This window comes from Dromiciops gliroides, chromosome 3 (genome assembly GCF_019393635.1).
Source record: "Dromiciops gliroides isolate mDroGli1 chromosome 3, mDroGli1.pri, whole genome shotgun sequence".
Taxonomy (NCBI): Eukaryota; Metazoa; Chordata; class Mammalia; order Microbiotheria; family Microbiotheriidae; genus Dromiciops; species Dromiciops gliroides.
Window position 1 is genome coordinate 660,157,132 of NC_057863.1, and position 10,301 is coordinate 660,167,432.

Below are 10,301 nucleotides of genomic sequence, written 5' to 3' on the forward strand. Positions count from 1 at the left end.
AATATCCATTTCATTTTCTTTGTTTTAATTCTTTATTGTATTCTTATAATGAATACATTTCACAAGGAAAAAGGAATTATTCTTTATAAAAGAATTAAAACATAATTAAAAAGTGCATCAAACTTAAACAACAAACAAGAAAAAACTCAGATATTATTTGCAGTGTCCCACACTCAAAACACTTCATCTTTGGGGCTAATCCTGATATTAGTTTCCTTTGTTGGCTTGCTAATTTTGTTTCAATTTTTTTTTAGTGAGGCAATTGGGGTTAAGTGACTTGCCCAGGGTCACACAGCTAGTAAATGTTAAGTGTCTGAGGCCATATTCAAACTCAGGTGCTCCTGACTCCAGGGCTGATGCTCTACCCACTGGGCCACCTAGCTGCCTCCTTCTTTTCTATTTTTGAAGTCATTGTGTATATTGTTTTCTTTATTCTACTTATTTCACTTTTCCTTAGGTCATGTATCTCTTTCCATGTTTCTCTGTATTCATCACATTCATCATTACAGAACAGTATTATTCTATTATATTCATGTAGTGTAACTTGTTTGACCAACAAAGTCCAGCCGCAAGAGATAGAGAAATTCCATTTAAAATAACTGTAGACAACATAAAATATTTGGGAGTCTACTTGCCAAGACAAACCCAGGAACTCTATGAACACAATTACACAACACTTTTCACACAAGTCAAATCATATCTAAATAATTGGGAAAATATCAATTGCTCATGGATAGGCCAAACTAATATAATAAAAATGACCATTCTACCTAAATTAATTTACTTATTTAGTGCCATACCATACAAACTAAAATTATTTTATATAGCTAGAAAAAATAATAACAAAATTCATCTGTAAGAACAAAAGGTCAAAAATATCAAAGGAACTAATGCAAAAAATGTACAGGGAGGTTGACTAGTTATTCCAAATCTAAAACTATACTATACTATAAAGTGTCAGTCATCAAAACTATCTGGTACTGGCTAAGAAATAGTGTGGTGGATCAGTGAAATACATTAGGCACAGGAGACAATGTAGTAGGTAACTATAATAATCTACTATTTGATAAACCCAAAGACCCCAGCTTCTTGGATAACTCATTATTTGAGAAAAACTGCTGGGAAAACTGGAAGATATCATGTCAGAAACTAGGCATAAACCAACATCTTACACTATATACCAAAATGAGGTCAAAATGGATACATGATTTAGATATAAAGGGTGATGTCATAGGCAAATTAGGAGAAGAAGGGTTGATGTCTCAATTCTATGGAGAGAAATATTTATGACTGAACCAGAGACAGAATATCATGAAATGCAAAATGGATCATTTTGATTACATTAAATTAAAACCATTTTTGTACAAAGAGAAGCACTGCAGCCAAGATTAGATGGAAAGCAAAAGGTTAGCAAACATCTTTTTACAGCCAATATTTCTGCTAAAGACCTCATTTCTAAAATATATAGGCAACTGAATCAAGTTTATAAGAATACATGTCATTCCCCAATTGAGAAATGGTCAAAGGACATGAAATGGAAGTTTTCTGATGAAGAAATAAAAAATATCTATTGCCATATGAGAAAATGTTTCAAATAACTATTGATCAGAGAAATGCAAATTAAAGCAACTCTAAGGTATCACCTCACACCTATCCAATTGACTAATAAGATAAATGTTGGAGACGATGTGGGAAAATTGGAAAATTGATACATTCTTGGTGGAGTTATGAACTGATTCTCCATCAGGGATGTTTAAAACCTAAATGTGTGGTTGCCTTAAATTAGAAGCTTTAGCACCAGTCTTTGGGCATTAAGCATTTATTAAAGCATACTATGTATTAGTAAAAAGGAAAACACATGGAGTTCAGAAAGTTAAGAAAAGGCCTATCTAGCCTAGAGTTCCAGCCTGGTCTGGTTTTTTCTCAAATCCTCCACCACAAGCCTGCTTCGGCCACAAACTGCTCTGGCAAACTGAGTGTAGAAGCTTTTTAGAGGTCTGGAGCAGAGAGGCTGTCCTTACACAGTGCTTCAAGCTGATTGGTTAGCATCACAAAATCTATTGGTTCACTGGACTTGAAGGTGGTCTCCTGTTGAGTTCAAAGGCCTTAGCTTCTGAGAAGGGCCAGCCAGGTATGGTTAAAATCTAATTAACTTTAAGTAGGCTAATCAGCAAAGTCAATCACTGTCACTTAATTCAATCAGTTTAGATTAATCTCCAGGTGGGACCTTTGAGTATCTGCCAAATCCCATTATTTTCTCACACAACCCAGAGAACAATTTCTGACTATGTCCAAAGGGCTATGGGATTGTGATACCCTTTGACCCAGTAATATCAGTAATAGGGCTGTATTCCAAAGAGATCATAAAAAAGGGGAAAGAGAACACATGTACAAAAAATATTTATAGTGGCTCTTTTTGTGGTGACTCATAATTTGACATTGAGGGGATACTCATCAATTGGGGAATGGCTGACCAAGTTGTGGTATATGAATGTAATGGGATACTATTGTGCTATTAGAAATGAGGAACAGGCAGATTTCAGAAAAACCTAGAAAAACTTACATGAACTGAAGTTGAGTGAAGTGAAAAAGAAGAGAACATTGTACACAGTAACAGCAACATTGTGTGATGATAGGTGGTGATGGATTTTGCTTTTCTCAGCTATACAATGATCCAAGGCATTTCCAAAGGACTCATGATTGGAAATGTTCTCCCCATGCAGAAAAAGAATTGTGGAATCTGAATGCAGATTGAAGCATACCATTTTTCTTTTTTCTTTTTTTTTCTTTCTTGTGGTTTTTTTTCCCCTTTTATTCTGATTCTTCTTTCACAACATGATTAATATGAAAATAAGTTTAATGTGATGGTACATATATAACCTCTATCAGATTGCTTGCTGTCTTGGGGAAGTGGGAGTCAAGGAAGGGAGAAAAATTTGGAGCTCAAAATCTTACAAAAATGAATGTTCAAAATGATTGCTACATGTAACTAGAAAAAAATGCTATTAAGGTAAAAAAGAAAAAAAAGAAAAGAAAAGAATTCACCCCCTAGGCAAAGCGGTTTATGTTAACTGACCTGATTCTGTTCTATTTTTTTTTTTAGGTCATCTGTCTGTTTCTGATTACTTCAGTCTTGGTGTAAGATGTTGATCTAACCCTACTTGTTTCCTGATTTAATGCTAGTTTTTCCCAGTAATCCTTATTCCATAGGAAGTTTGTTTCAAGTTAATTTATGTTTTTGAGTTGATCTTTATTTTCTTTGCAAATGAATTATTGCTATAAACATGGGAAGTTCAGATTGCAGTCATCTACTTTTACCCAGACCACAAGTATGTATTTGGAGTAGGTGACTCAACATTATCTGGTGTCAGTACACTAGCCCAGGGTCACATATCTAGTAAGTGGCTGAGGCCAAATTTGAACTCAGGTCTTCCTGACTCCAAATGTGGTGCTCTTAGAAACTATGCCATTCAGTTGCAGATGTAGATAAGTTGAGATTGAGATAATATAAATATAGATGCATAGATAGATAAATGGATGAATACATGATAGATGACACACTGCTAGGTATATGACAAATACAGATACATAAAAAAATATATGTATACTTACAACTTTAACCCCCATGGATTAATCCCTAGATCCATCAAGGAATGTCCAAATTCATTTTATAGCTATTAAATTAAAAGCATAATATAACAACTATTAATTGCTACCATAAAACTTGCTGCTATAAATCATTTGGTGTATGTATGAATGCTACTTGTCATTGACCTCCTTGAAGCATATCCCTACCCCTGAAGTTTCTGGTTCAAATAATTATAAGAATTTTTAAATTATTTAGAATTTTATTTTTCCCCAGTTACATGTAAAAACAATTTTTAACATTGATTTTTAAAACCTTGTGTTCCAAATTCTCTTCTTTCCTCCCACCCCACCCTGCCTTAAGAACTCAAAAAATTCAATATAAGTTATACATGAGTAGTCATGCAAAACATTTCCACATTATTCAGGTTTTAAAAGAAAAGAGACCAGGGGCAGCTAGGTGGTGCAATGGATAGAGCACTGGCTCTGGAGTCAGGAGTACCTGAGTTCAAATCTGGCCTCAGACACTTAACACTTACTAGCTGTGTGACCCTGGGGAAGTCACTTACCCCCAATTGCCTCACTGAAAAAAAAAAAAAGAAAAGAAAAGAGACCAAAAAAAAACTTTTGAAAAAGGAACTAAAAAATGTTTCAATCTGTATTCAGACACCATTAGTTCTCTCCTTGTAGATATATTGCATTTTTCATAAGTCTTTGAGTTGTCTTGGATCACCACACTGCTGAAAACAACCAAGTCATTCACAGCAGAAAATCCCACAATATTGCTGTTACGTTGTGTACAGTATATTTCACTTTGCATCAGCTCATATAAGTCTTTCCAGGTTTTTCTGATAGCATCCTGCTCAACATTTCTTATAGCACAATAGTGTTCCATCATAATCTCATCCTACAATTTGTTCAGTCATTCCCCAATTGATGGACATCTCCTCAATTTCAAATTCAACTTATTGTTTTTTATCTTTTTGGCTACCGATCTAGCAGTGGCATTACTAGGTCAAAGAGTACACATGGTCCTATAGCCCTTTGGCCATTGTTCCAAATTGTTCTATAGAACATTTGAATCAGTTTACAACTCTACCAAGAGTGTATTAATGTCTCATTTTCCCCATATTCCCTACAACATTTGTCATTTTCCTCTGATGTCCTATTATCCAATCCAATAGGTATGACCTAGTAACCCAGAGTTGTTTTGACCTGTGATCCAGTCAGTAGTAAGAGCATTTTTTTTCATATGGCTAAAGGATGAGAAGACTACAAAGGCAACTAAGGAGAGATGGCTCATGTTGTGCTGGATTGAGTTCCCATTGATAATTATTCAGTATGAACATTTATACTTCAGAAATCAGCAGAAGCTACACAGCAAAGCTCAGTGCATTGTTTTGTTATTGGGTTAGATTTAAGAAAGTGATAGAGAACATGTCAATAGTGCAGTTTAAATTTAAACTGTGTGACCTACTTTTAAGAGAGCTTGTTCTTATACATTTACAGGCACATGGAAGAGAGTAACAATGTCTGATGGCAAGACAGGGTGCTAAGTAAATACTTCGGATATAGATAACATAAAATCCAATTCCTTCTTTATAGATGTACAAGATGGCTCCTGGAGCACTGATGGGATCTGCCCTCAATCACAGCTTCTTACTTACAAAGCAGTAACCAGATCTCCAGTCATCTTGAAGCACAGACCAATGTTATTATGCGATGTGATGGTCCCTCCCAATGTTCTAGAAGTCCATCAGGCTGCCCCCAGGCCGAACTGTTTCTTACACTTAAAGGGGCTGCAAAATCTAAATTTCTCAATATCTTTACAAAGATGCTGAGGTGATTTACCATTTCCTTCTTGAGTTCATTTTACAGATGAGGAAAGTGAGGCAAGCAGGGTTAACTGACTTTTCCTAGGTCACATTACTAATCAGAGTATGAGGCCCGATTTAAAGTCAGATCTTTCTTGCTCCAGGCCCAGCACATTATCCAGTAAAAATATTCATATTCATAATCATAACAATAACAATAATGCACATTTAATTAGTGTTTTAAGGTTTTCAAAGCATAGCACATATGCCGTATCAGAAATGACCTTATGGGATAGATGTTACTATTCTTTCCATTTTACAGATGAGGAAACTAAGGTGGAAAGAGGTTAAGTGACTGCCAAAGGCACACAGTTAGCAAGTATCTGAGTCCAAATTTGAAGTGAGATCTTCCTGGCTCCAGGTCCAGTGTTCTTATGCAATATACTACCTAGTAGCTGAAAATCACAGCATCAGAAAACATAAATTCATTTTTTATGTACCTGATATACAAGATTCTAGGAGAAACCAAAGGGACTTCAGCTCCCCAGAACTTTCTTTCCATTCCTTTATTTTATCCTACAGGCAAACAATTCCAGAAACACCCTTCTATGGAGGATTGGAATCAAACCACCACTGGTTTCTTCCTACTGGGTCTGTTTCCCCCAACAAAAAATGGTCTGCTCCTCTTCCTCCTAATTGTCCTCATCTTCCTAATTGCCTTCTTGGGTAACTCAACCATGATTCTCCTCATCTGGATAGATCACCACCTCCATACCCCCATGTACTTCCTACTCAGTCAACTCTCCCTCATGGATCTCATACATTTGGAGTATTATTCCCAAGATGGCTTTCAACTTCCTTTCTGGGGACAAGTCTATTTCTTTGGTGGCTTGTGGATTCCAATGTTTTTGGTTTTTAGTCATAGCAGGTGGTGAAGGGTTTCTCCTGGCATCCATGGCCTTTGACCGTTATGTGGCTATTTGCTGCCCCCTCCATTATCCCATTCTCATGAGCAAAAGAATGTGTTTGCTGATGATTTTGGGGTCTTGGGCCTCTTCATCCATCAATTCCATTTGCACACAGTGTATGCACTCCATATGCCTTATTGCAAGTCCAGAGTCATTAACCATTTCTTCTGTGATATCCCTGCCATGCTGCCTCTGGCCTGTGTGGATACCTGGGCCTATGAGAACACTGTAGCATGTTTCTTTTTGTCCCTTTCATTGGTATCATGGCTTCCTATGGTCAGGATCTGTATGTTGTCTATCACATGCCCTCAACACAGGGGAGAAAGAAAGCTTTCACCACATGTTCTACCCACCTGACTATGGTGACATTCTATTGTGTCCCATTTATGTACACATATCTGACACCCTCATCTCCGCGTTCCCCAGAAGAGGATAAGAACTTGGCTGTCTTCTACACTATCCTCACCCCTATGCTTAACCCCATCATTTATAGCTTGAGGAATAAAGAGGTTCTGGGGGCCTTCCAGAGAGTCCTTGGGAGATCCTTATCCCCAAAAGAATAGCAGGGGATATTAAGTCACAGGAAGAAAACAGAATTTTGCCACTCCAAAATTCCTTTATAAATGAGCTTATTATTCCTAGAATCACACTGGAATTTATTTAGCATCTAGATTAGTCTCTGTGCTAGGTGCTGAGGATGTCAACTTTTAAAAAAATTAGATAGCTCCTTCTCTCAAGGAGTTGATACTTTCCTGGGCATATAGTCCATGTTCAAAGATAAGCAAATAGAAATTATATCCAAAGTATGGCAGGTGACCACAAATAGGAAGGACCTCTGTAAGCCTCATGTAGGCAGTGACAATTTGAGCTAAAGCTTGAAGGAATTTGGATACATGCAAGTATAGAGTTGAGGAAGGAGGACATTCCAGTCATATAGGAGGAAGATATAATGGTATCTTGGGTAACCAGCAAGAGGATGAGTATGGCTCAAAGGCAGAGGGAGTAGAGGTCTATGATGTGAGTGACTCCAAGAAAGGGTCTCTGTAAACACATTGGGAAGGGTTTGACATGTCAGAGGAATGTACATTTTATCTTAGGGAATGTGGTGAGTCACTGAAGCTTTTTGAGTAAGGGAATGACAAGGTCAGAGCTGAGCTTTTAGAATATCAGTTCTGCCAGCATTATGATCTGCATAAGTCTAATGACATGAGGCCCAAGTCAAATAAGGTGAATGGAAAATAAATCAATTTTCAGACGGTAGAATGATTACCACACAGCCAAATCTCTTAGATGTGGCAATTTATTGAATGTCTGTTGAATAGTTCAATTGAAGAAGAATGATAGCTAGTCTTCTTGGGCTTAGGACTTCTTATTCATAGTCTTAAATATATATTATTAATAATGCAGAGTGATCTTGCGAGAAAGTGTGAATGGGAGGGAAAAGTCCCATGGATGCCAACATTTAGATGAAAACATTTTTCATGTGCAGAAAAAAATAGAAGTAAAATGGCCACTAATTGATTAGTGATTGAAAAATTGTGGTCTATAATTATGACAAAATAAGATCCTTAAGTAAGAAATGTGGTTATGAAAAATGCGACAAAACCTGGGGACGTCTTTTATTAACTGACATAGAATAAAAACAGAACATGCAAGAGAATCATTCATATACATATGTATATATCCAAATATATATCCATGTGTGTATATATGGATATACATACATATGTATGTATAAATGTATATACTGAATAAAACAATATAAAATGAAATTAATACAAGAAACATCAGAACTTAGATCCATAAAAAGACTCAATCTAATGCTAGATGCCAACTTAGCAAAATATGGCGCAATTATCTCATTAGAAGTATATCAGACTTCTAGTGTGGAATAAGGCCTTCATTGTCAGATATGGTGAATGAAAGAATGAATAAGGGAATGAATAAGTGAACAAAAAAAGCATTCATTAAGCTCTTCCTAGGAGCTGGACACTATGGTAAGCAGTGATGATTCAAGTAACAGTAAGCAATAAAATCACTATAGAATTTATAGATTAATGGGGTAAAGCAAAACATAAAGGAGAGACAGGAAGAGGGGAGGGGAGACATGGGCCCAGCTGTATAGAAAGAGGGGATATGATGGACTTTTCATATTCCCAGGCTAGATGCCTTAGAGCATAGCCATGATGATGGAAGAATAAAAATAAGAGAAAAGACAGCTACAAGTTTATAGGAAACAAAAATCTAAGAAAGGAACAAGTCATAAAAACCAGGGGGTTTATGGGTAAATATTCATAGAAAGCACGACATTCAGGTAACAAACAAGATGCACTAGATTAAGGTCAAAAGACAAGGAGACATATTAATAATATTTTTTAAATTTAATAAAATAACAGGAGACTAAAATTTATAAAATAAATCATTTTTACAACCTACTTTGATTGAACCAAGGATGCAAGGATTGTTCAACAAGAAGGCGAGCTAGCTGTGCCAAATCTGAAGCTATATTATAAAGTAGCAGTCATCAAAACTATTTGATACTGGCTAAGAAATAGAATGATTGATCAATGGAGTAGGTTAGGCACAGGAGACACAGTAGTAAATGAGTATAGTAATCTACTATTTGATAAACGCAAAGGGATAGGAACTCAATATTTGACAAAAACTGCTAGGAAAACCGGAAGATAGTATGGCAGAAACTAGGGATAGACCAACATCTTACACTCAATACTAAGATAAGGTAAAAATGGGTACACGATTTAGACATGAAGGGTGATACCATAGGTAAATTAGGAGAGGAAGAAACAGTTTACCTTTCAGATCTATGGAAAGGAGGAGAATTTACGACCAAACAAGATTTAGATAATATAATGAAATGCAAAATGGATGATTTTTATTACATTAAATTAAAAAGGTTTTATACAAACAGAAGAATGAAGCCAAAATTAGAAGGGAGGCAAAAAGCTGGGAAACAATTTTTACAGCCAGTATTCCTGATAAAAGCCTCATTTCCAAAATATATAGGGAACTAAATGAAATTCATAAGAATGCAAGTAATTACCCAATTGAGAAATGGTCAAAGGATACGAACAAGCAGCTTTCAGATGAAGAAATCAAAGATATCTATTGCCATAAGAAAAATGCTCTAAATCACTATTGATTGGAGAAATGCAAATTAAAACAACTCTAAGGTACCACTTCACACCTATCAGATTGGCTAATATGATTTAAAAAAAGAGAATAAAAAATGTTGAATAAGTTGTGGAAAAAATGGAATGCTAATGCATTGTTGGTGAAGCTGTGAGCTGATCCAACCATTCTGGAAAGCAATTTGGAACTAGGCCTAAGGGCTACAAAACTGCATACCCTTTGACCCAGCAATACCACTATTAGGTCTTTATCCCAAAGAGATCATAAAAAAGGGAAAAGGGCCTACATGTACAAAAATATTTATAGCTGCTCTTTTTGTGGTGGCAAGGAATTGGAAATTGAGGGGTTGCCCATCAATTGGGGAATGGATGAACAAGTTGTGGTATATGAATGTAGTGGAATACTATTGTGCTGTAAGAAACAATGATCAGGTGGATTTCAGAGAAACCTGGAAAGACTTACATGAACTGATGCTGAGTGAGATGAGAAGAACCAGGAGAATATTGTACACAGTATCAACAACATTGCATGATGATCACCTGTGATAGACGTATCTCTTCTCAGCAATACAATGGTCCAAGATAATTCCAAAGGACTAATGATGGAAAATACTCTCTAAATCCAGAAGAAAAGAACTGTGGAATCTAGATGCAGATTGAACCATACTGTTCTACTTTTTTCTTTTTTCTTTTTTGAGGTTTTTCCCTTTTATTCTGATTCTTCTTTCACAACATGACTAATGCAGAAATATGCTTAATGTGATTGTGCATTTATAACCTATATT

At 36.0% G+C, this 10,301-nt stretch overlaps 1 pseudogene; it reads left to right on the plus strand.

The window, feature by feature from the left end:
- Nucleotides 1-6,007: 6,007 nt before the first annotated feature.
- LOC122750892 lies at nucleotides 6,008-6,930 on the plus strand (annotated as a pseudogene).
- Nucleotides 6,931-10,301: the final 3,371 nt, after the last annotated feature.